Source organism: Bos grunniens, chromosome 8, assembly GCF_055505025.1.
Source record: "Bos grunniens cultivar Pamir isolate PY7600 chromosome 8, Bosgru_T2T1.0, whole genome shotgun sequence".
Classification (NCBI taxonomy): domain Eukaryota; kingdom Metazoa; phylum Chordata; class Mammalia; order Artiodactyla; family Bovidae; genus Bos; species Bos grunniens.
In genome coordinates this window covers 13025531-13053466 of record NC_141172.1, presented here as the reverse complement: position 1 = coordinate 13053466, position 27936 = coordinate 13025531, and the positions used below count along the sequence as shown (strand labels likewise).

The 27936-nt window shown below is 38.3% G+C and overlaps 1 long non-coding RNA gene across 8 annotated transcripts in view; it reads left to right on the top strand.

Annotated features, from left to right (window-relative positions):
* Positions 1-27936, top strand: part of LOC147366676 (uncharacterized) — a 277764-nt gene that overhangs the window by 63712 nt on the left and 186116 nt on the right. For 4 of the 8 annotated variants that reach the window (XR_015168955.1, XR_015168953.1, XR_015168957.1 and 1 more), the window contains one exon: positions 1742-1882. This is a non-coding gene — a long non-coding RNA (uncharacterized LOC147366676). Of the gene's footprint in view, positions 1-1741; positions 1883-7031; positions 9049-27936 lie in introns of those variants that run through there. The other 4 variants (XR_015168954.1, XR_015168950.1, XR_015168952.1 and 1 more) reach the window with 3 other exon arrangements.

Below are 27936 nucleotides of genomic sequence, written 5' to 3'. Positions count from 1 at the left end.
ATGGCTGCAGTCACCATCTGCAATGATTTTTGAGCCCAAGAAAATAAAGTCTGTGACTGTTTCCATTGTTTCACCATCTATTTGCCATGAAGTGAATGGACTGGATGCCATGATCTTACTTTTTTGAATGTTGAGTTTTAAGCCAACTTTTTCACTCTCCTCTTTTACTTTCATTACAATATTGTAATTAACCTCCAATTAAAATAAATTTATAAAAAAGGAAATGGCAAAAAAAGGCTCAGTTCCTCTTTACTTTCTGCCATAAACTTGGTGTCATCTGCATATCTGAGATTATTGATATTTCTCTCAGCAATCTTGATTCCAGCTTCTGGTTCATCCAGCCCGACGTTTCACATGATGTACTCCGCATAGAAGTTAAATAAGCAGGGTGACAGTATACAGCCTTGATGCACTCCTTTCCCAATTTGGAACCAGTCTGTTGTTCCATGTCTGGTTCTAAATGTTTCTTCTTGACCTGCATACAGATTTCTCAGGAGGCAGGTCAGGTGGTCTGGTATTTCCATCTCTTGAAGAATTTTCCACAATTTGTTGTGATACACATAGTCAAAGGCTTTAATGTAATGAGTGAAGCAGAAGTAGATGCTTTTCTGGAATTTTCTTGCTTGTTGGCAATTTGATCTGTGGTTCCTTTGACTTTTCTAAATCTAGCTTGAACATGTGTAATTTCTCAGTTCATGTACTGTTGAAACCTAGCTTGGAGGATTTTTAGCATTACTTTGCTAGAGTGTGACATGAATGGGAGAACAAAGAGAAAAGGCATGGGGAATAGATTACAAATATTCTGTGGCTTGGGTGACCAGATATGGCCCTGTACTGCAAAGGAAGTCTCCTCTTTGTCTCTGACCTACTCTATTTCCACATTGGGCAGATGGCCATGTTTATTACCTATATCAATAAGCTGTGCTGTGTGTTGTGGCCATTAGTGGTTTTGAGTTTTGAAGACAAGGACATCATCTAGGGAGCAAGATTTCAAATGAAATCCTCAAGGTCTGAGTATGATGAATGTACACATGCATTTTACTATACTTTAGAATCTCTTAGCTAACTTAAGAACAAAAGTAGCCTAATAAATATAAGGTAGACCTGATACTTTGGATATATATTTAAGGTTAGGTGAAATTTTAAAATCTTCTAAATAAAGGAAATATAAATTTAGGGAAATGGCTTTTAGGAGTAAGTCTATATGTAAATATAAATGGGTAATTAGGGAAAGAAAAAACATAGGACACTCTGAAAAGTTATACCTTTTAACCTTTTTTAAAAACCTCTGGGCCTCAGTTTTGCAATCCTTAAAATGAAATGACTGTTACTGCCTGTATAAAGTCACTTTGCAGATTGAATGAGATGATGTTTGTAACCTGACTGCTTAGAGTACCTAGCACTCAGCATGGGCTCAATAGATGTAGCTAGGGTCATTTTTATAATAACATTCTATAAAGAGAACAGACATCATGGGGGCGGGGAATGTGGAGGGATTCCTCATGAGTAATTGGAAAATGAAACTCATAAAATTTCCAAGAATACAGTCATCTGCATTTGAAAATCAAGTTCTCTTATCTGAAATAAAATATTAAAAAGTTGCACTGTACCATATTTAGTCCACATGGAGAAACTGTGGTCATTATATTTTAAGCCCATGAAAAGAGCAAAACTTCCTCACAGTACGTGGAATATAGTTTTCTGGGAATGTTAAGCTGATACATTTCCCCTTTTCCCCCAGCACACAGAGAAACATGGCTACTGACAGAGAATGATGAAACTGAAGAAGTCAAGTTGCAGATGGACAGTCACCAACATGAGTCTCCTGAGCTGGATGCACTGTGATGTACCACCTACTGTCTCTGGAGCATCAGACGTGAGTGTATGTTTCTTCTTGTATCAGGCTGATTATTTACTGCTCTGGCTTGTCAATTTTATTCATCAATGGCAATGTCTGTTAGTGTCTTTATATGTCCTTTATTTTTTTTCTTATCTCTTTCTCCCTCTCCCTCTCCTACTCTCTCCCTTTTTCTCTGATTACTCCTTTCTGTTTTAAAATATGTTTATTTTAAAAAAGATAAGTTTATGTTTTGGGATCATCTCAGCTGACAACTCTTTTTTAATGATGAAAATTGTCACATAAGGCAATAAGTTAAGGAGATTGAATAAAATCTCCAGAATGCCTTAGGAGAGAAATAGACATACTGGTGACTAAGGAATACTACAGCTCAAATATCAACTCCTAGTCCTTTTCATGGAATGTACTTGAAAGAAACAAGGCTGATCTGGAATGAGTTGTGTCTTGGGTAAGTAGATGGGACATCCAACATGGTCTTGCAGGGCATGTTGGAGAATGAGTAAAAAGAACACATCCAGTGGTAAAAATATTTTCTTAGTTGGAAATTTCCAGGGGTAGACTATGGCTTGGTGGGAATTTTAGAATCTCCTCTAAACAAGATTCCAAATACAGGCTGTCAAGATTTCATTAGAAAGAAAGTTATCAGTCACGGATTAAATTTGGTAGCTGAAAATTATCCTAAGATCGCTATTGAGTTATAATTTTGGATTAAGGGACTAACATTTCTATTTTACATAAAACCGTGAACATCACTATTGAATCTATAGCTATAAAATCTCCTTCTTTTTCATTTTGAGTTATGAATATTGATATATTTTTGCTTGTGAAAATTTCAGTCCACTGATGTTAATGTCTGAGTTGAAATTGTATGGGGTACTTATAAGTTCAACTAGAAGAAAGTTCCATGAAGTGGGAAGGATGACAGATACTCAGTGATTGATGAGTAGTGAGAATGATGCTCCTTTTACAGTACTGGAAAGTCTTTTGCCCCATTTCCTCCTCAAGATTTCTGACTGTCCTATAATATTTAATAAACAAGTTAGGAATCCAGGTCCGATAGAGTAAAAGTGGATTTCTAGATTCTTGATTTTTAGTAGTTCTAAATAATCATACAAAAGGGGAACAAATAATCATTTGAGGGAGACCAAAAATATGGAGAACATATTTGAGACCATGTGGAATATAAAGGAAATAAGTAATCCTTGGAAACATAAATAGTTGATCTTGATAAGCAATGAGCTGTAGCTAGGCCTACTGTTTCATTTGTGGTGTGAGAGTTGGTCTCTTAAAACAAAGATTCCAGACAGCACAGACACAGCAATCTTTCAGAAAATGTTGCTATTGAGAAATAGGACTTAACTCAAAAAACATCTTCTCAACAAAGAAAATAATCCCAAAGCAGTAAGTGGGGTACCCAAAATAACTCAGCATACAAAGTTACTGCTTAAGGCACTGGAACTGAAGTTTTAACCTATATCTTATGATTGTCATAAGACAAATGGGTTTAAATTTAAAACTATTCTGCCGTTAAATTTTAATGAAATGAAAGGCAAAAAAGATGAACATGAGGTGGTGAACTAATAATCTCTCAAATCTCATTCAAAAAGCACTGAAAGCAATATGTTCATATAGGCAAATATATGTTTTCTGCATCCATTTACTGGGTTAAACTAGCAGGGTAGCATACTGAGAAAAGATAGCATCAAAGAGAATTCCAATCAACTGCAAGTCAGTTCAATTCAGTCATGTCTCTACTTATTGGGAAACCATGAGCTTCAGCATGCCAGGCTTCCCTGTCCATCACCAACTCCCAGAGTTTACTCAAACTCATGTCCCTTAAGTCGGTGATGCCATTCAACCATCTCATCCTCTGTCATCCCCTTCTCCTTCTGCCTTCAATCTTTCCCAGCATCAAGGTCTTTTCAAATGAGTCAGTTCTTCGCATCAGGGGGCCAAAGTATTGGAGCTTCAGCATCAGTCCTTCCAATGAATATTCAGGACTGATTTCCTTTAGGATGGACTGGTTGGATCTCCTTGCAGTCCAAGGGACTCTCAAGAGTCTTCTCTGACACCACAGTTCAAAAGCATCAATTCTTCAGCACTCAGCTTTCTTTATAGTCCAACTCTTACATCCATACATGACTACTGGAAAAAATCTTAGCTTTGACTAGCTGGACCTTTGTTGGCAAAGTAATGCCTCTGCTTTTTAATATGCTGTCTAGGTTGGTCATAACTTTTCTTCCAAGGAGCAAACATCTTTTAATTTCATGACTGCAGTCACCACCTGCAGTGATTTTGGAGCCCCCCCCCCCAAATAATGTCTGTCACTGTTTCCACTGTTTCCCCATCTATTTTCCATGAAGTGATGGGACCAGATGCCATGATCTTAGTTTCCTGAATGTTGAGCTTTAAGCCAACTTTTTACTCTCCCCATTCACTTTCATCAAGAGGCTCTTTAGTTCTTTTTTGTTTTCTGCCATAAGGTTAGTGTCATCTGCATATCTGAGGTTATTGCTATTTCTCCTGGCAATCTTGATTCCAGCTTGTGCTTCATCCAGCCCAGCATTTCTCATGATGTGCACTGCATATAAGTTAAATAAGCGGGGTGACAATATACAGCCTTGACGTACTCCTTCCCCTAACTGGAACCAGTCTGTTCTTCCTTGTCCAGTTCTAACTGTCACTACCTGACCTGCATACAGATTTCTCAAGAGGCAGATCAGATGGTCTGAATTTCTCATCTCTTTCAGAATTTTCCGTGGTTTGTGGTGATCCACACAGTCAAAAGACTTTGGAATATTCAATAAAACAGAAATAGATTTTTTTTTTACTGGAACTCTCTTGCTTTTTCAATGAGGCAATGGAAGTTGGCAACTTGATCTCTGGTTCCTCTGCCTTTTCTAAATCCAGCTTGAACATCTGGAAGTTCACAGTTCACGTAATGTTGAAGCCTGACTTGGAGAATTATGGACATAATATTACTAGTGTGTGAAATGAGTACAATTGTGTGGGAGTTTAACTACTCTTTGGCATTGCCTTTTTTGGGATTGGAATGAAAACTGACCTTTTCCAGTCCTGTGGCCACTGCTGAGTTTTTCACATTTGCTGGCATTTTGAGTGCAGCACTTTCACAGCATCATCTTTTAGGATTTGAAATAGATCAACTGGAATTCCATCACCTCCACTAGCTTTGTTTGTAATGATGCTTCCCAAGGTCCACTTGACTTCACATTCCAGGATGTCTTACTCTAGGTAAGTGATCATACCATCATGATTATCTGGGTTGTGAAGATCTTTTTTGTATAGTTCTTCTGTGTATTCTTGCTGCCTCTTCTTAGTATCTTCTGCTTCTGTTAGGTCTATAGCATTTCTGTCCTTTATTGAGCCAATCTTTGCATGAAATATTCCCTTGGTATGTCTAATTTTCTTGAAGAGATCTCTAGTCTTTCCCATTCTATTGTTTTCCTCTATTTGTTTGCACTGATCACTGAAGAAGGCTTTCTTATCTCTCCTTGCTATTCTTTGGAACTCTGCGTTCAAATGGGTATATCTTTCCTTTTCTCCTTTCTTTTGGCTTCTCTTCTTTTCACAGCTACTTGTATGGCCTCCTCAGACAACCGTTTGGCCTTTTTGCATTTCTTTTCCTTGGGGATGGTCTTGATCCCTGCCTCCTGTACAATGTCACAAACTTCTGTCCATACTTCTTCAGGCACTCTGTGCATCAGATCTAATCCCTTGAATTGATTTGTCACTCCTACTGTATAATCACAAGGGATTTGATTTATGTCGTACCTGAATGGTCTAGTGGTTTTCCCTACTTTCTTCAATTTCAGTCTGAATTTGGCAATAAGGAGTTCATGATCTGAGCCACAGTCAGCTCCCAGTCTTGTTTTTGGTGAATGTATAGAACTCCATCTTTGGCTGCAAAGAATATAATCAATCTGATTTCGGTATTGACCATCTGGTGATGTCCATGTGTAGAGTCTTCTCTTTGTTGTTGGAAGAGGGTGTTTGCTATGACCAGTGGGTTCTCTTGGCAAAACTCTATTAGCCTTTGGCCTCCTTCTTTCTGTACTCCAAGGCCAAATTTGCTTGTTACTCCAGGTGTTTCTTGACTTCCTACTTTTGCATTCCAGTCCCCTGTAATAAAAGGACATCTTTTTTGGAAGATGTCCTTAATTCTAGAAAGTCTTGTAGGTCTTTGAAGAACCGTTCAACTTCAGCTTCTTCAGCATTATTGGTCGGGGCATAGACTTGGATTACTGTGATATTGAATGGTTTGCCTTGGAAATGAGCAGAGATCATTCTGTTGTTTTTGAGATTGCATCCAAGTACCGCATTTCACACTCTTTCACTGACTATGATGGCTACTCCTTTTCTTCTAAGGGATACTTGCCCACTGTAGTAGACATAATGGTCATCTGAGTTAAATTCACTCCGTAGGTAGAATTAAAAGCCAGAGATAACAGAGCTAAAGGTCAGCAGTTTAAAAAGGAGGTGTAGTGTCAGAAAGGGTTAGAACTGGGCTTTTCAAGGGGAGAAAGTATCACAGAGCATTTCATGAAATGTCCCTTTGCCATGGAATTGATTTGGGGAACCTTAAACTCATGCAATGAAGTTTCAAACACTCCCCATATTTTAAAGAATTTCCAGGATAATTGGAGTCTGACACCTTTCTAGGGCTTAGTTAGTCATGGTCCAGTAAATTCTACTAGTCAACTATCCATTCTTTTCCTCTATTCCATTTACATAGGAATACTACAGGAAAGGCAGCTATTTCAAAGAACTCTGTTGAAGTCCTATATGAGACCCTAGAAGTGAGTGATAGAGCTTGTGCTGCCCTTTCCTGTTGAAGATTAGGTGTATGTCCCTCATCCACAATCTCAGGGATGTGGTTCAGAGACAATAATTTGTAGAGAGAGAAGAGGATCCTGGCATTTCACTTCGCTTTCAGAAGTGTTCTTATGAAGTGGTTTGCTGATATGACATCTGTGCCTTTTTTTTTTTTTTTTTACAATTTTTTTTCATCACCTAAATTATTTATTTATGTTTGTAATTTTAAACTTTAAACATTTTATTTTGTCTTGGGGGGTATAGCTGATTAACAACACTGTGGTAGTGTCTGGTGAATAGCGAAGGTATCCGTTCTCCCCCAAACTTCCCTCCCATCCAGGTTGGACATCTGTGCCTTTTTGAATACAGCAGTAAGATAATTGTGGACAAGCAGGAGGAAAATCCTGGGAGGAGAGACAACAGATATGTAGCAGTCAGCTCCCACCCCTTGTGGTATAGCAAGAATGTGTAGATTTTTGTGGGTCTGCTGAGCATTTGAAGGAGGTGAGCTTGAGCTGCTTTGTAGGGACCACACTTTAGAAGGTTATTCTCTGTGTGAATGATTCTACTAACAGAGGCTCTAAGATTCTACTAAGCTGGGGCAGAGAGCAGAAAGGAATTAAACTGAAATCAGATATCTCTTATCAGCATGGGTAGGAATCGAGGATATCTCTAATAAAGTCTCTCAAGGAACCCACAAGTGCCTAATTCACATTTGCAATAAAGAGAACATTGAGCTACGGTAAATACTGTGTGGAAGAAAGGCCAGCAGCCAAAGGGGCTCTGAGTGCAGTCTGAGAACAGAGATACAGTGCCTCTCAAACTTCCTTTCCAGGATTCTGGGAGGAGAGATAAACAGTAAATGCTGTTATCAGACCAAAGGGTAAAACAAATCCAAAGAACTTGTACTTAAAATTGACTGGAAGTGGGAAGCCATCCAAAATGTAGTTATTAGCAGTCCTCCAAGAAATAGATTGGACTTCCTTGGTGGTGTGATGGTAAAGAATCTGCCTGCTGGTAGGAGACTTGGGTTCGATCCTTGGGTCAGGAAGATTCCCTGGAAAAGGAAATGGCAACCCACTCCAGTATATTGGCATATACTTCCCTGGAGAATCCCATGGACAGAGGAGCCTGGTCCATGAGGTCACAGAGTTGGATGCAACTTGGCAACTAATCAGCAACAAAGAAGTAGATATCAAGGTGATTAAATGAGCAAGGATTTTAAAAAAATGATTGGAGTATAGTTTATTTATAATATTGTGTTAGTTTCAGGTATATAGAAAGGTGAATCATATGAATACATTTATCAACCTCCTTTTATTAAGATTCTTTTCTTATATACATCATTACAGAGTATTGAGTAGAGTTCCCTGTGCTACACAGTTGGTCCTTATTAGTTATCTATTTTATATATAGTAATGTGTATATTTCCATCCTAAACTCCTGACTGATGCCTCCCCACAAGCAAGGATTTTTATTATGGAAATCAACTGTGAGAGAAAATGGGGAAGAAGCCTGGGGAATCTGGAGAAGCAGGTGTCAGATGACAAGGCAGCACTGACTCTGAGTGAAGGGGAAGGTAGGGTGGGTGGAAATGTTATAATCAGCTGTGTGGTCTCTGAAAGATTCAGTAGGGTACTTGGGAACTTGCTAGCCAAAGTTGCCTATCAGAGGAATCCCATGTCTTCCAGGAAGAGACTCGTTATGTATCCCTGCAGTCTCTGTCATTTGCTGGCAGCATCCCATGAAAATCATGACCTAGGAATAAAGACAATAGGTTTCAGAGCACATGGCCTGGGGTTTTCCCTGTTGTTGGAGGTCTACCAAAAAATAATGCTAAGGCCACTTTAGTAGTTTAGAGAAAGTGGAGTTTGACTGAGCATGGGTAAAGGAAGTGCTGGGAAAAAACTTGAAGCTTGAACTCCACGAGTTGCAGAATAAAGTGATTATATAAGCTGATGAGTAGCTTGGGAGAAAAAGAGAGGCAAATAATTCAGGGTTCAGGACAGGACTGAGGCAGTTTTATACTGTCCATCTAGAGCAGTGGTAGCTAGAATTTGGACACAGGGAGGAGAGAGAAAATCGGAGCCTTTAAAATGAGACAAAAGGCTGGAACCATCAGTTTAAACTAGTTCTCAAAGAAATAGTCTTGTTGCTATGGTTTTCATCATGTATGTATTTACCTTGTCTCAAGTATTATTCTATCTTGTTTTATTTTTTTCCGAGGTTACTAATTCTGTAAAAGAGATACTATTAATCTCTTGGGATTAAAAATTCTCAAAACTGCTGATTCAAAAAATAAACTTCTATTGTGGACATTATGATTTTCAAAAGCAGGTAAAACGTGAAAGTGAGCTTGATATATCTCTCACTATCTTCAACATTTTTTTTTTTATCATCAATGTCCTTTTCCTATTTCACTCCCTGTGGATTATTTTGAGGCTCAGCCAAGTCATCACATATAACTTTACTGTGGTTAAGCTCTAGTTGCTCTTCTTAAATGACAGGTGGGCTTTCTTTAGATCTCTTACTACATGAAAGTTGATTTACGATTTGTTTCATGGTGACTCAGAACTTACAAAGATAATACAGATTGTTGGCACTGCTGAAATTTGATTTACTTTTGAATGATTAATTGATTTCAAGGACATGCATTAATTGGGTGCTTTGAGGGAGGGAATTTTAAATATAGATTAAAAGCCTAAGAGTTATATGGCTCAGACGGTAAAGAATCTGCCTGCAATGCAGGAAATCTGGGTTCAATTCCTGGGTCAGGAAGATCCCCTGGAGAAAGGAATGGCAACCCACTCTAGTATTCTTGCCTGGAGAATCCCGTGGACAGAGGAGACTGGCAGGCTATAGTCCTTGAGGTCTCAAAATAGCCGGACACAACTATGTGACTGACACTAATTTACGGTCTGCCATGGGATAAGTCCAAATTCCATCTATAACACTTTCTACCTAAATATATAAAGCTCTCCACTGACTCCTTATATCTTTATTTGTGTAATAAAGATATCATTTACCAATTAAGTTGGTTACAGACATTAAATATATTATGTAAGCAATGTGTTTTGAATAATAAGTGGCACAATACATGGTAGCTAATGCTACTATTTGTACTACAGTGCAGTGAAGTAACGATGTGAGACACAGGGAGAGAGAGGAAGAACTCTTCATGAGAAATTGATTAGGTTGAAATGAGATTTTCCCAGAAAAAAGGAGTGATGCCAGAATTACAGTCTAGCAGACTGGGTGGCAATAATCTTTCAGTGGTGCTGAGAGCTCTCTACATTTACCTTCCCAAGCTTCTTTCCCAAGCAATATTTTCTACTTTTATAGCTGATGCCCATCAGCTATCCAGTCTAAGATATTTATGATTTAGCAGGTTATCTCAAGTTTCACAGAGAACATGTAAAGTATGTTCAGCTATCAAATCCAAGCTGGTTCTTTTGCAGAAATTGACAAGCTGATTCTAAAATTCATTATGGAAATGCAAGCAATATAGAATAGCTAAAACAGTCTTTAAAAAGAACAAAATTGGAGGATTCACACATTTAGACATACTACAGTTCAATGAAATACTATTTAGTGTCCAGAAATAATCCTTTACATTTTGGGCCAATTTACTGTGAACAAAGGTACCAGGATAATTTGATTGGAGAGGAATAATCTTTTTGACAAATGGAACTGGCGCAGACATGCAGTGCAAAAGAATGAAGTTGGAACTTTAATTCATGCCAATATACAAAAATTACTTCAAAGTAAATAAAAATACCTAAATATGAGTTTAAAATATTAAGCTCTTAGAAGAAAATATATATGTGAATCTTCACCATCTTGGGCTAGGCATGGTACCTAATGCATTAACAGCCAAAGAAAAAATAGACACCTTGACATTATCAAAATTTACAACTTTTGTACCCTCAAAGGAGGGATACCATCAAGAAAGTGGACAGATGTGTGTTCTCTATATCTGCATTTGTATTCCTGCCCTGAAACTAGGTTCATCGGTATCATTTTTTTCTAGATTCTAAATACCTGTGTTAATATATGATCTTTGTTTTTCTGACTTACTTCACTCTGTATGACAAATGTTAAGTCTATTTACATCAAATGGCCCAATTCCATTCCTTTTTATGGCTGAGTAATATTCTATTGTGCACACGTACCACTTCTCCTTTATCCATTCATCTATCGATGGACACTTAGGTTGCTTCCCTGTCCTGGTTATTGTAAATAGTGCTTCAATGAACACTGGGTACATGTGTCCTTTTGAATTATGGTTTTCTCAGTGTATATGCCCAGTAATGGGATTGCTGCATCATATGGTAGTTCCTTGTTTAGTTTTTTAAGAAACCTCCAGGCTGATCTCCACAGTGGCCATCTCAATTTACATTCCCACTAACAGTGCAAGAGGGTTCCCTTTTCTCCACACCCTCTCCAACATTTATTGTTTATAGGGTTGTTGTTTTTTTTTGATGATAGCCATTCTGACTGGTGTGAGGTGATTCTTCATTGTAATTTTGATTTTTAATTCTCTAATAATTAGAGAATAGATGTGTATACACAGTGGGGAAAGGGGAAGGTGGGAAAATTAGAAGAGTAGCATATATGAGTGTGTGTGTGTGTGTGTGTGTGTGTTTAAATATGTGTTAAATAGGTAGCTAATGGGAATCTGCAGTAAAGCCCAGGAAGCTCAACTCAAAGCTCTGTGATGACCTAGATGGGTGGGATGGAAGGGAGGTGGTAGGGAGGTCCCAGGGGATATATGTGTACATACAGCTGATTCACTTCATGGCACAGCAGAAGCTAACACAACATGGTAAAGCAATTACACTCCAATGAAAAAAGAAAGTGGGAAGACAACTCACTGAATGAGAGAAAATATTTGCAAGTCATATATCTGGTAATGGATTTATAGCTATAAAAAAATAACACTTGTAACTCCATAATAAAATAAAATAACCCAACTGAAAATAGGCAATTGATTTCAATAGATATTTCTCCAAAGAAGAAATAAAAATGGCCAATAAGCACAGCAAAAGATACTCAATGCCATTAATCATTAGGAATGAAAATCAAAACCTCAATGAGATGCCACTTTCACTAAGATGGCTACAGTGAAAAAGACAATTGGTGTTTAGGAGGATGTGAAGAAATTGGAACCTTCCTGCACTGTTGATGGGAATGTAAAGTGGTGTAGAGGCTTTGGAAAACAGGTTGGCAGTTTCTCCAAGTGTTAAATATAATGTTACCATATGGCCTAGCAATTCTCTTTCTGGATATATTCCTTGGAGGATTGAAAATGTATGTTCACATAAAAGTTTGTAAGTGAATGTTCATAACCTCAGTATTCATAAGGAGAAACAAGGTAAATGTCCACCAACTGAAGAATGGATTTTAAAGGGTAGAATTCCCTACGATGGAGTGTGACTCAGCCATACATAAAAAGGAAAGAAGTGCAGGTACATGCAACAGCACGGGTTACTTATGAAAATATTATGCTAAGTGAATAAATTTAGTCATAGAAGACCTCAACTGTGTGCTCACATTTAAACAGAAGGTCCAGAATAGGCAGTTCAGAGACATCCAGTAGATTACTGTTTGCTTCAGGCTTAAGGTGGTGTGAGGTTTTGGGAACAACTGCTGGTGGGTATAGAGTTTCTTTTTGGGATGATGAGAATGTTGTAAAATTAGATTGCAATTATGATTTCACAGATCTGGGAATGTGTTAAGCATCATTGAGTTGTTAGCTTTAAATGCGTGAATTTTTGGCATGTGAATTGTATCTTAATAAGTTTGTTGAAAAGCGTAATATTCAAAGGATTCCATAGAAATCTGAATGGAGACATTAAACTCTAGTATTTCTAAATGGTATGGAATACGAGAAAAACAGAAATCTAAGGGATTTGGGAAATATATAATAGGTTGATTAAGTTTATGATTTGATTCCTTTAATAGGACTGCCTTATTTGAATAACATAAATTATTCCTGTTTATGGCAAGTGGTTAGATTCCATAGATCAAAAAGCACAAGTTGGCTTAGTCTCTGGAGGAATTTGCTGAACAGACAAAGCTCTGTTAGCCTGGGCAGTGAGAAGTACCAGGTTGTTTGGAAATCAATTTGATGAGGAAAAGAATTTAACATTCTTCAAAAAGCCCCTTCTCCTTCTCTAACTGACTAAGAAGGAGAAGAGGGCAACAGAGGATGAGATAACTGGATGGCATCTCCGATTCAATGCACATGAACTTGGGCAAATTCCAGGAGATGGTGAGAGACAGGGAGGCTTGGCGTGCTGCCATCCATGCTGTCTCAGAGTCGGAGAGGACTTGGCGACTGAACAACAACAGAAATCCTCTAGCGGGTGGGATCAATTAACTTTTTCTTTAGATAGCTAGATATTAAATACTTTAGGTTTGTAGATAATATGATCATTGTCAAAACTATTCAGCTGCCTTTTTTTATTCAGAAAGCATCCATGGACCATACCTATATGAATGAGAGTGGGTGTGTTCCATTGAGATTTTATTGGTAAAAGGGTGATGACTGAACTGGGCCTACACACCATAGCTTGCCATTTTGCTTTAGGGGAAAACTGATGTTACAGAGGAGATCTGGAAAGGACAATTGTCTAGATCCAATTCCCAGATCTTCTAGGGTGCATAGAAAGAGACAGAAACTTGGATCTGATAGCTAATATAACAGCACAATGACTCATTATGAAGACATCTAGATCTATGGGGGACTTGGAATTCCCAGACCAGCCCAACATGTGAGTACAGGGCAGGGGAAGCAGCTCAGCCTGTTGCTCCATGTATACTCTGATGAAAGGTGCAGTAGTTGCATAAAAGGTGTGTGTGCTCAGTCGCTTCTGTCATATCCCACTCTTTCCAACTCCATGGACTGTAGCCTGCCGGGCTCCTCTGTCCATGGAACTCTCTAGGCAAGAATACTGGAGTGGGTAGCTATGCCCTCCTCCATGGGATCTTTCTGACCCAGGCATAAAAGTTAGTTAATATTTTTATTGTTTTAATTCTAATGCTTCAATAGAAAGAAAATATCAGGCCCTGGTAAAAATTTGAGGATTTCCTCAAGATGGACTTATTTCTTAGCTGACCATAAATATCCCAGTATAACAAATGGTTTTATGGAAAGTTAAGCCTAAAGTCTCATGTGGCTTTTGAAACCGTAACAGTCTTATCCTGTGGGATCTTTGCATGTTTTCTGGAAGCAAATGCAAATAATCAAGCAATAGAAAGACACTAAGAAGACACTGAAAGTGTCAGCCAGATGAAAATCTTATGGGAATTTAAAGCAAGAATAGTGTCAACAGAGCTTAGGTTTGTTCTCAGGTGTTTCTCTGAAGGGCCTGTGGCAGAAAGAACATTTTGGAATCAGGGCTTCTAGGGGACTGTTACTAGAACTACATACTAGTGGAGATTCATTCTAATGACTCCAGGGAATTCTGCTCTGCCATCTCTCCCTTCCCCCTCATTACATTTCCCCACTGTTTATCATTTATTACTGATGCTGTGTGGCAGTTTCATCTGCAAAGTTCCATGCTCAAGGGAACCTATGTCACGTGGGGTCTCTGTGAGTAGACAGAGTAGTCTGTGAGTAGAGGGAGGGCAGGATGAAGGTGTCTGGGGCCACATTTGGGATACCTGATGACCTTGGTGATAGATATGCCTGTTGATGGGAGACCCTCTTGGTTCCCAGCCCAGACCTGCCTTTAACATCACTAATTTTCATTTAGATAATTCAATCCCATTACTAACTAACTGAGTCTAATGTTTTATTGTGTGAGAAATGAGAAGCATAAAACTGAAGATTACACATTTAAAGTGGATAACTAGCTTTGGAATCAAGCTACTGAGGATAAAATATGTGAAGCTGTCCTTTATTACACAGAGACTTTAAGTGAGAGAAAGGGGCTTGGAGAAAGACTGATGTTGATCCTTCAATTTTCAGCATATACAAATATGCTGCTGACTGCAACATCATCCATCCCCTTATCCCTTTTTCTTTTAATTTTTTTTCCAGGATGGCTTGTATCTCTGGGCTGCTAAATTTTTTCCTCCATCCATGCTTTTTTTTTTTTCTATCTGTCTATCTGTCCAAGACTCTTTTTCTCTTTTTCCTCTTTGGTGTTGACCTGATAAGCTCCTGGTGGTCTCAAGTGACCTTTCTGTGGTGCCCCAGTCAATCTCACAGGGGCTAGTCTTGGTCTATGAGAGAAGTGGTTTCAGTATTTTGATTTGGGAGGGTGCTCGTAGGATGTTCATAAGCAGTGACACTCATACAATGCCCAGACACATCAGCCATGAGATTTACCACATCCTATGAGCTGATAAGCTTCCCAGGTGGCTCAGTGGTAAAGAATCCACCTGCCAGTGTAGGAGCCATAGGACACATGGGTTTGATCCCTGGGTTGGGAAGATCCCCTGGAGAAGGAAATGGCAACCCACTCCAGTATTCTTGCCTTGAGAATTACATAGTCAGAGGAGCCTGGGCAGGCTACAGTCCATGGGTTGCAAAGAAGTTAGACATGGGTAAGTGACTGAACACATACAAATATTAATCCAATGAAAAGTACCTGTGGCTTTCATTAAAAAAAAAAAATTAAACATCACTAGGCAGTCAGTGCCATCATTTCTTTGTTCTGTTAGTGCTTCTATTGAAATGTTTAGTAACAGTCTTCATATTCAAGGTGAGCCAAGAAAGCATGATGACTTGCTTTGCTGGAGAGAACTGCATAGGAAGTAGGTGTGAGAAAAGAAGGGGAGATAAAGTGAGCAGAGTTTGAGTGATCTTCCGAGTGTCTTGGGAGGCCAGAGACTAGTCTCTAATCTTCCATGAACACTCTCCCTGTGTTCCTCCTGTAATTACTCCAAGATGCTTCCAAGTAATAACTTCAGTCTTAACACTTCATTTTTATTCCCATGATGCCTTGAACCTGAAAACTTACAGAGTTGAGAAAATTCCAGAAATCCTCATGCAAGTAGGAAATGTGTTGGGGAGAAAATCCTCAAATTTTGAGAAAAGGAAAATTGGAGGAAGATAACTTGTAGACTTGAGGAAGGCTAAACATTTTAGGATTATAAAGGAAACTGACTGACAGTTCTAAAATATCCTAGAATTGTAAAGAGAAAAATATAGTTTTGCTTTCTCAGAAATGCTTCCCATGACCAACCTTTATCAGTAAGCCCCACTCTTCCTTCTGCCTTTGTTACTTTCTATTGCATCAGCTTATGGTTTCCTCGTCACACTTGCCATAATTAGAAATCATTTTGTTCATTTTTATCATGTATTTCTGCTTCCAGAATTAAAGCTCCATGGTGAAGAAATCTGCCTAGTTTAGATAAACAAACTTGGCAAGTGATATAACATCTCTAAGCTATAGTTTCCTAAAGGATGAAATAGGGGTTATAAGACATACCTCAAAGATTTCTTGTAAAAATTAAATTAAATGAGATAATACTATTGACCCTTGAACAATAAGGGTTTGAACTTTGTGGCTTCACCTACAAATGGATTAAAAAAAAATACTACTCCAATACTGTATCTCATGGGAGGTTGATTGAATCTGCTGATGCAGAACCACAAATAGAGACAGACTGTAAAGTTACATCTGGATTTTCCACTGCATGGGGAGTTGCCATACCTAACCCCTTGTGTCCTTCAAGGGTCAACTATACATGAAAAGCAGTTATCAAAGTGACTGAAATTCAAGAAGCACTTAATGAAAGGAAGATGTTATTTCTTCTGTCATTGTCATCATCCCAGAGCCTGTTCTTTGTCTAACACTATGATGGCAGATGTAAAGAGAACGGCAACTTATAGGAGAGAGAGAGAGGCTAGAGACAGAGGAAGAAAGAGAGAGGAAAATGCTATCAGTTATTTTTTGATCTGTAATAAAATAATCACTCCAAAACTTAGTCCAGTAAGTCCCATACATACAAACAAGTTCCATTCAGAAAGCAAGTTCTCAAGTCCAATTTGCTTATAAGTCCGACTAAGTTAGTCCGGCACCCAGCTAACACAATTGGCTATATAGTACTATACTGTAAGAGATTTATAATAATTTTCACACAAATAGTACATAAAAAACAAAAACATTTTTAGTCTAACAGTACAGTAGCTTGAAAAGCACAGTACAACAGCTGTCATTAATGGGCTGGCATCGAGTGAACAGGCAAGAAGAGTTACTGACTGGAGGAGGGAGAAGGGGTAGGAGGTCATAGAGCTAAAGGATTGTCAGCAGTAGAAAACAGAGTTATTGTTTAGTCACTAAGTTGTATCCAACTCTTTTGTGACCCCACGGACTATAGCCCTCCAAGGCTTCTCCATTCATGGGATTTTCCAGGCAAGAATACAAGAGTGGGTTGCCATTTCCTTCTCCAAGGGCTCTTCCTGACCCAAGGGATCAAACCCATGTCTCCTGCATTGGCAGGCAGATTCTTTGCCACTGAGCCACCTGGAAAGCCCAGGAGGCGGATGGCAAGCTGCAGTTTCACTCACACCTTTTTACCTGATTAGACCTGTAAACACAAGTCCACATCTTTGAAAGTTTGCAACTTGAAGGTTCCTAACGTAGAGGCCTTTCTGTATTCTAAAACCATCATTTGTTATGCTTAGTAATGGTATTTCTGAGGGTCAGAAATTACTGTTGAATTTAATAGAACAACTTTCTTTGTTCCACCATCTCTGGGACCTTGGCTGGGCAGACTTGAAGGCTTGAGGTGATTCAACATCTTGGAACTAGAATAACCTGGAGGTGATTCCTTCCTCATCTGGTCTACGTGCTGTTTGTAGCTGGGACATAGGTTGGTTGTGGGTCAGAGCACCCCCACTTTGATCTGCGTGTGTTCTCTCTCTGTGGACTCATCTGAGTCTCCTCACAGTGTGACAGTGTGGTTTACCAAGCAGGAGTTCCAAGAGAGCAAGGCAGAAGTATATGAACTGTAATCCTTTATTTTCAGAAGTGATAAAATGTCATTCCTCTCACTTAAAACATACACAAAAGTTCACCCCAGATCAAGAAGAGGGGACCTGGGATATCCCTACTATTATCCCTACTACCTGGGATAATTTTCAGCGTTACATTGAAAGTATGCCGGATGCAGTATTTTGTTGTGTCTCTCTTTGGAAGATAAGATCTACTTCAGAAACCATTGTATATAGTTTAGTCTGACAAGGTTGAGAAGAAAGCAGAAAGAGGGCTATTCAACCACAACCGGCCCCTCCCACTGACATGCATGTGCTACTTTCTCTATCAGGAGTGACAGTCTCTTCCATTTTTATTATATTCTCGCATTTGTTTTCTCTGTCTCTAAATATTTCAAGTTGGGTATATGGAAATATCATTATGTTAAAAAAAAAAGGACTACAGAGGAAGAACAAATTAGAGAAGTGATTAAAATATTGTGATCCTATTTAAGTAACTAGGGGTATTTAGAGAGGGGCATGTTTTGTAGATAGTGCAAATTCAGAGATTTTTTAACAAAATTATTTTAGGATTCTGAGGCTCTGTTTGTGAATGTTGGTGTAGGAGATCATTAAGAAGTGATTAACATAACATGAATAAGTGTTGTCTCGTTGTCCAGGTAGGAAGAGATTTTATTAAAAATAGTTGTAGTGAGCCTGTCCATTCAGAAACATCTGGAAAGTAGATAATTAAACTTAATCACATTTCTCTGAATATTTTATGCAAGAAACAAGCAAGGAGGAAAGACAGAGAGGAAAGTGGCCCATGAATGAGTGTCCCTGGAATAAGACTGAAAACATTTTAAGGTTTTTGTCTTGTGAAACATGGGGAAAAAATTGAGCATAAGCCTGTGATTTTCCTCTTCCCTCCTCTCTTTTTGTGGACCATTTGTGGTTTGTTATTTCTCCCTCTTTTAGGTGTATCTTCTCTTATTCTTTTAAAGGGGACAGTTCAGATGGCCCTCCATGTATTCTACTTCCTTGGTGAAACATGTCACAGGAGCATTTATCAGGAAGGCCACTTCATCACTTTGGAGTGAAGGGAGGAGCAGTGTCTTAGAGGCAGCAATTTGCTGTACAGGAATAGAGAGGAACACTTTTGTTCTGTAAACTGGTCAATGTGAAGTTATCACTGCTAGTCTTTGGTTGACTGGTTTCCATCTACAGTCATGAGATAGAGCATTCTTAGTGCTTACTGAAATAAGGTATTTTTGGACATAAAGCATAAACTAGATTGGTAGTTTAACTAACTCAGGCTAAAGATAACTGAAATCTGTTAAAAATAACAAAGCACATAAGCCAACTTAGTTGAATGAAATTAAGGCTAAATATATACTTAGCCCATATGTCATGTATTATTTTATTTTTTACTACATAACTAATGATGTTCTGGGTACTCAAATGGAAGAGAAAGAGTGATGGTACACATGAGAGAAATCTAGAGGAAAGAATATTGACTGGAAAAATGAATGATGTAAACATTGAGATCATTTACATTCATAAAAATATAAACCAACTAAATATTCAATAATATGCATATGTGCTAAATTGCTTCAGTCGTGTCTAACTCTGTGCAACCCTATGGACTGTAGCCTGCCAGGCTCCTCTGTCCAGGGATTCTCCAGGCAAGAATACTGGAGTGGGTTGCCCTGCCCTCCTCCAGGGGATCTTCCTAACCTGGGGGTCAAAACTGCATCTCTTATGTCTCCTGCATGGTAGGTGAGTTCATTACCACTAGCACCATCCCATTCAATAATAATAAGAATGTTAAAATAAAAGATGTCACACACTTGTATCTGCAGCCTTAAGGTAACATTAAATGATGTGGAAAATGATCACATTGTTTTATGGAAGATACAAATAAGAGTGTGCAGTATAATTCAAATTATACAAAGATATATGCCTTGATGAAGACTGTAAAGAAATATTTTTAAGTGTATTAAAATGTTGAGTAGGTATTACTGGTTGGCAGAATACCAGGATATTTTAATGTTCATCTTTTCTCTTTTCCATATATTTCAAAATTCAAAAATACATTATTTTCTCATTAGTATTTAAGTAATGCTACCAAAATCACTGCAGATGGTGACTGCAGCCATGAAATTAAAAGACGCTTACTCCTTGGAAGGAAAGTTATGACCAACCTAGATAGCATATTCAAAAGCAGAGACATTACTTTGCCAACAAAGGTTCGTCTAGTCAAGGCTATGGTTTTTCCTGTGGTCATGTATGGATGTGAGAGTTGGACTGTGAAGAAGGCTGAGCGCCGAAGAATTGATGCTTTTGAACTATGGTGTTGGAGAAGACTCTTGAGAGCCCCTTGGACTGCAAGGAGATCCAACCAGTCCATTCTGAAGGAGATCAGCCCTAGGATTTTTTTGGAAGGAATGATGCTAAAGTACTTCGGCCACCTCATGCGAAGAGTTGACTCACTGGAAAAGACTCTGATGCTGGGAGGGATTGGGGGCAGGAGGAGAAGGGGACGACAGAGGATGAGATGGCTGGATGGCATCACTGACTCGATGGACGTGAGTCTGGGTGAACTCTGGGAGTTGGTGATGGACAGAGAGGCCTGGCGTGCTGTGATTCACGGGGTCGCAAAGAGTCGGACACGACTGAGTGACTGACCTGAACTGAACTGAACTAGTTATAAATGTGACAATGGTCCTATCTCATTGTAGGACTCTGAAAGAACCATGCTCTGAAGTCTCCTTAAAGACAAAACTAGGAATAATGGGAATAATGGGAGAGTGCTTTTTACCCACTCAATTGACTTACAGATTGAAGGCAAAAGGAGAAGGGGACAACAGAGGATGAGATGGTTAGATAGCATCACCAAGCCAATGGACATGAATTTGAGCAAATTCCAGGAGAAAATGGAGGTCAGAAGAGCTAAATGGCATGCTACCATCCATGGGGTCACAAAGAGTCAGACACGATTAGCGACTGAACAACAACGTTGCAGTTATTTTTAAAAACTGGAGCTCAAATGTTCAAAAACGGGAATGCTTTAGTGATAGATGAATTGTCTGTGGACAGGTTTGTGATTATAGTTCCTATAAATAATGCAAGCCTTCAGTTAAGAATCAGATTAACATAACCTTCCAGCCTTGAACTATCTTGATTTTAAGTAGGTGGCAAGTCTAGTTCTTCCTAGTGTTTGTAATCCAACTGGAAACTTGAAATAACCTTTAAAGTGTATGTAGAGTTTCCAAGTTATTTTTCATTGTAGATTGTAAAATGGGATATATTTATGGACTTTTTAAATGTCTCAGAAGATCACTAATAAATCCCAATAAGACCATTGCTGTTGAAGCATTTCCTCAAGTTAAATGAGATTGGGGAATACTGCACATGTCAAAAAAGGAGATGTATTATTTGATTGTCTACATCATTTCCTACTACAGCCAGAATAATCTGAAAATATGCTTTGGACCAGACACATATTTTAAATGATTCAGCAAAACTTCGAAGAGGATATAGAAAAGAAGTATTTATTTTCTTGGTTGTTTATTAATATTTTAGGGGTATTTTTCTACCAGAATAAACTATAATACTAATCTGAATTGTAAGGCAGTACTACAGCTTACTACAGCTTGCAAAGAGTCAGACACGACTGAGCACACACGCAATACAACTTCATTTCAGAACAATAATTTTTATTTTTTGTAATTGTAAAAGTAATTTTTTAAAAGCCTAGTGGATGTTGATGCTAAGTCTAGGCATCAATTTAATGCCTAGAGATTAATCAATTTTCTTAATATCCCTAAGAAAATTAAAAGGCTCTGTTCATATTTACTTATGATAAGATTGTTCCTATAAGAAATCCTAAGCATTTTTCAAAAATCAAAAATTCCTAGAATTAATAAGTGAACTTAGCTAGGCTAAAAAATCTCTGGTTAATATACAAAAACAAAACATACAAAACTAATGAACAAACAAAAATACTTATATATATTTTTAGCCTACAGAATTTATCATTTCTTAGTGCAGGTTACCAAGATAAATGCTTTTATTTTTTGCCTATCTAAAAAGTATTTATTTCACCTTTATAATTTAATACATTTTACAGCTTTTAGAATACAATACAATTTATACAAATAAAATTTACCCTATTTATGTGTAGTTCTGAGAGTTTTGACAAGTGCTGACAGTTCTGTAACCATTACCACATTCAAGATAGAGAACAATTCCTTCACCCTCCAAAATTACCCTGTGCCCATCTGTAGTCACCTGCCACCCACAGTCTCTGGTAACCACTGATTTATTTTCTATTCTATTGCCTTGCCTTTTAAAAAGATGTCATATAAATTGAATCATGCAGCATGTGGCTTTTTAAGTCTGGCTTCTCTCATTTAGCATAATGCATTTCAGATTTATTCATATTGCTATTAATACTTTGTTCCTCTTTATTGCAGAGAAATGCTGTTGTATGCCTGCATCACTGTTTATCCATTACCCAGTTGAGGGGCATACCGGTCATTTCCAATTTTTATGGGTTTTATTTGTACCCTCAGGGAAACAGGGGTTTGTTTATGTGATTTGATTTTTATTTCCGTCCAGGAACTTAAGCCTTTTGTTCTCTAGAGAGTGACAAGAGAGGCAGGCTCAGGTGAAGTTTTGTGCTGCTCCAGCTGTAGTGTTCCCCTTCCAGAATCCTGCACCATAAGGGGGCTTTCTCAGATCTCCCTGTCCTGGCCCTGATCTTTCTCTTGAGCACTGGGTTAGGTCTGTGAAGATCCTGCAAATAATTGAGAATATCCCTTGTGTCTCGTTTTTAGGGTTTATATTTTCTAATCAGCTCACACTCCACCTTTAGCAATGTGGTAAATATTTACTTGAATTTTTAGATGTTTGTATGTTATCTGTCATCTGCCCCAGAAGACCGACCACTTAGATCTTGTCTTTTCATAGCTGTACTTGTCATCCTTGGATTTTGGTTGAGTTGGTTGTCCTGTAACCATGAATCTAATGAGTTCAGGAAAAGCTGTGACATTTTAGATTATATAGTGAGTTGAATGCTGTGGTTGTTGTTATAGATGTGGGAGTAATGCTCTTTCTTACTTGCTAACACCCTAAACAGAAGTTGGAAAGCACGTAACCTTTATATTTAAAAAATTTTTAACCAAGTGTATATTTTCTCTCAACACTTTAAATATATCTTTATATTTAAGATATAAATATATCTTGATTATCTTTGATTTATCTTTGGCTTCCATTCTTTTAAAAGAAAAGTAAGATGTTCTTATGATTGTTCACCTATGTGTAATGTTTCTTTTTTTAAAAAATATATATATTTTAATGAAATACAGTTGACTTCCAGTGTTTCAGGTGCACAGCAAGGTGGTTCAGTTATACAAATATATATATATATATATATATTATTTTTGAAATTTTTTTCCATTATAGGTTATGACAAGATATTGACTATGGTTCCCTATGCTACACAATAAACCTTTGTTGCTTGTTGTATATCTATTTTTAAATTAGAAATCTAGCATTCTATTCATACTAAGTCAAACACTGGAATCAAAATGTCATAATTTTTTAATTAGGCAAAAATTCATGTTTTCTAAAATATACATATTATGCATATTTATATATGTATACAAAAGCTTTTTTACTACACTTGATAAAGGCTTGAGAAAGAACAGTAAAAAAAAAAAAAAGATGGAGAAATTGGAGAACATAAACTAAATGAAATGGGAGCATTGAATATGAAATAGAAAAAGTGAAAAAAACTAGATAAAAGTAAGGGATCATCATATATTCCAGTTGTTTTTAAATTTGTCTGCTCATTAGAAACTTATCTGGAGCTCTGGAGAAAAAAAGCAATACCTGGGCATTTGTATTTTTCAAAAAATTTTGAGATAATTCTAATGTGCATCTGGATTTTAAAAAGTGAAAGAATAAATTTCCAGAAAATATAAGCACTCATGCAACTCAATACCAGAAAAACAAACAACCCATTCAAAAACTGAGAAAAGACCTAAACAGACATTTCTCCAAAGACATACAGGTGGCTAACAAAAACATGAAAAAATGCTCAACATCACTCATTATTCAGTTTAGTTCAGTTCAGTCGCTCAGTTTGTCTGACTCTTTGCGACCCCATGAATCACAGCACGCCAGGCCTCCCTGTCCATCACCAACTCCCAGAGTTCACTCAGACTTATGTCCATCGAGTCGGTGAAGCCATGCAGCCATTTCATCCTCTGTCATCCCCTTCTCCTCCTGACCGCAATTCCTCCCAGCATCAGGGTCTTTTCCAGTGAGTCAACTGTTCTCATGAGGTGGCCAAAGTACTGGAGTTTCAGCTTCAGCATCAGTCCTTCCAGTGAACACCCAGGACTGATCTCCTTTAGGATGGACTGGTTGGATGTCCTTGCAGTCCAAGGGACTCTCAAGAGTCTTCTCCAACACCACAGTTCAAAACCATCAATTCTTCAGAGCTCAGCTTTCTTCACAGTCCAACTCTCACATCCATACATGACCACTGGAAAAACCATAGCCTTGACTAGATGGACCTTTGTTGGCAAAGTAATGTCTCTGCTTTTGAATATGCTATCTAGGTTGGTCATAACTTTCCTTCCAAGGAGTAAGCGCCTTTTAATTTCATGGCTGCAGTCACCATCTGCAGTGATTTTGGAGCCAAAAAAATAAAGTGTGACACTGTTTCCACTGTTTCCTCATCTATTTCCCATGAAGTGATGGGGCCAATGCCATGATATTAGTTTCCTGAATGTTGAGCTTTAAGCCCACTTTTTCACTCTCCTCTTTCACTTTCATCAAGAGGCTTTTTAGTTCCTCTTCACTTTCTGCCATAAGGGTGGTGTCATCTGCATATCTGAGGTTATTGAGATTTCTCCCAGCAATCTTGATTCCAGCTTGTGCTTCTTCCAGCCCAGCATTTCTCATGATGTACTCTGCATATAAGTTAAATAAGCAGGGTGACAATATACAGCCTTGATGTACTCCTTTTCCTATTTGGAACCAGTCTGTTGTTCCATGTCCAGTTCTAACTGTTGCTTCCTGACCTGCATACAGATTTCTCAAGAGGCAGGTCAGGTGGTCTGGTATTCCCATCTCTTTCAGAATTTTCCACAGTTTATTGTGATCCACACAGTCAAAGGCTTTGGCATAGTCAATAAAGCAGAAATACGTATTTTTCTGGAACTCTCTTGCTTTTTTGGTGATCCAGCGGATATTGGCAATTTTTTTTTGGATTTATTTATTTATTTATTTTATTTTATTTTTTTACTTTACAATATTGTATTTGTTTTGCCATACATCAACATGAATCCAATTTCTAGTTCCTCTGCCTTTTCTAAAACCAGCTTGAACATCAGGAAGTTCACAGTTCACGTATTGCTGAAGCCTGGCTTGGAGAATTTTGAGCATTACTTTACTAGTGTGTGAGATGAGTGCAATTGTGCGGTAGTTTGAGCATTCTTGGGCATTGCCTTTCTTTGGGATTGGAATGAAAACTGACCTTTTCCCATCCTGTGGCCACTGCTGAGTTTTCCAAATTTGCTGGCATACTGAGTGCAGCACTTTCACAGCATCATCTTTTAGGATTTGAAATAGCTCAACTGGAATTCCATTACCTCCACTAGCTTTGTTTTTACTGATGCTTCCTAAGGCCCATTTGACTTCACATTCCAGGATATCTGGCTCTAGGTCAGTGATCACACCATCATGATTATCTTGGTCGTGAAGCTTTTTTTGTACAGTTCTTCTGTGTATTCTTGCCACCTCTTCTTAATATCTTCTGCTTCTGTTAGGTCCATACCATTTCTGTCCTTTATTGGGCCCATCTTTGCATGAAATGTTCCCTTGGTATCTCTAATTTTCTTGAAGAGATCTCTAGTCTTTCCCATTCTGTTGTTTTCCTCTATTGCTTTGCATTGATCACTGAGGAAGGCTTTCTTATCTCTCCTTGCTATTCTTTGGAACTCTGCATTCAGATGCTTATATCTTTCCTTTTCTCCTTTGCTTTTCGCTTCTCTTCTTTTCACAGCTATTTGTAAGGCCTCCTCAGACAGCCATTTTGCTTTTTTTCATTTCTTTTCCATGGGGATGGTCTTGATCCCTGTCTCTTGTACAATGTCACAAACCTCCGTGCATACTTCATCAGGCACTCTGTCTATCAGATCTAGTCCCTTTAATCTATTTCTTACATCCACTGTATAATCATAAGGGATTTGAAGTGGTTTGCCATTCCCTTCTCCAGTGGACCACATTCTGTCAGACCTCTCCAACATGACCCTCCCATCTTGGGTGGCTCTACATGGCATGGCTTAGTTTCATTGAGTCAGACAAGGCTGTGTTTGTGTGATCAGATTGGCTAGTTTTCTGTGATTATGGTTTCAGTGTGTCTGCCCTCTGATGCCCTCTTACAACACCTACCATCGCTCATTATTAGAGAAATGGAAATCAAACCTACAGTGAGATATCACCTCACATCAGTCAGAATGGCCATCATCATAAAGTCTACAAACAATAAATGCTGGAGAGGGCTGGAGAAAAGGGAATGCTCTTGCACTGTTGGTGGGGATGTAAATTGATACAGCCACTATGCAACATAGTATGGAGATTTCTTTAAAAACGATAAATAAAAGCACTGTATGATCCAGCAATCCCACTCTTAGGCATATATCCTGAGGAAATCAAAACTGAAAAAGAGATGTGTATCTTGTTCATTGCAGCACTATTTACTATAGCTAGAACATGGAAGCAACCTAGATGTCCATCAACAGTGAGTGGTTAAAGAAGTAGTGGTACATATACACAATGGAATATTACTCAGCCATAAAAAGGAACACATTTGAGTCAGTTCTAATGAGGTGGATGAACCTAGAGCCTATTATACAGAGTGAAGTAAGTCAGAAAGTCAAAGATAAATATCATATGCTAACACATATACAGAATCTAGAAAAATGGTACTGAAGAATTTATTTACAGGGCAGCAATGGAAAAACAGACATAGAGAATAGATTTATGGACATGGGGAGAGGGGAAGAAAGGGTGAGATGTTTGGAGAGAGTAACATGGAAACTTACATTACCATATGTAAAATAGATACCCAAAGGGAATTTGCTATATGTCTCAGGAAACTCAAACAGGGGCTCTGTATCAACCTAGAGGGGTGGGATGGGGAGGGAGATGAGACTGAGGTTCAAAATGAAGATGCTATATGTATACCTATGGCTGATTGATGTTGAGGTTTGCCAGAAAACAACAAAATTCTGTAAAGCAATTATCCTTCAATTAAAAAATAAATTAAAAAAAAGTGATTACAGGGTTTTTTTTTAGATCCTGGTTTTGGTGATATAGAATGCTATTATTTTTCTGTTGACCAATCATGCTGCTGCTGCTGCTGCTAAGTTGCTTCAGTCGTGTCCAACTCTGTGTGACCCCATAGATGGCAGCCCACCAGGCTCCCCCATCCCTGGGATTCTCCAGGCAAGAACACTGGAGTGGGTTGCCATTTCCTTCTCCAATGCATGAATGTGAAAAGTGAAAGTGAAGTCACTCAGTCGTGTCTGACTCTTTGCTACCCCATGGACTGCAGCCTGCCAGGCTCCTTCATCCATGGGATTTTCCAGGCAAGAGTACTGGAGTGAGTTGCCATTGCCTTCTCCAAACAATCATGATATAATGGTATTAAATGAGTAATAGTTATATAATCACAATAGTAAAAGATGTTTATCAGTTTTCACAATCAATTGCCAGACAAAAAATAAAAGGTAATTATAATTGCAAGCCTAATGGGACATGATTAACAATATAAAATAATTGAATACAGTTTGGGGAAGAGTCAAGCAGAGTGATGTGGTAAGTGGAAGTGCATACATGCACACATTTTCATCCACCCAAATGTTGCAGGAAGGGCAACTCCTTCCAGGGCCCAAAAGCAGTCTCTTGTCTAACACTCAGAAATGAATTGTCTGAGGAGACATAGGAACTGACAAAACAAGAGATTTTATTGGGAAGGGGTGCCTGGGCAGAGAGCAGTAGGGTAAGGGAACCCAGGAGAACTGCTATGCTTGCAGTCTCAGGTATTATGGTGATGGGATTAGTTTCTGGGTTGTCTTTGGCCAATCATTCTAACTCAGAGTCCTTCCTGGTGGCACACGCATTGCTCAGCCATGATGGAGGATTCTGGGAGATGGGAAGACACGTGGTGTCTCACTTTGACCTTTTCTGAACTCTTATGATTTGTGGTGGCTTATTAGTTCTGTGTTCTTTACCT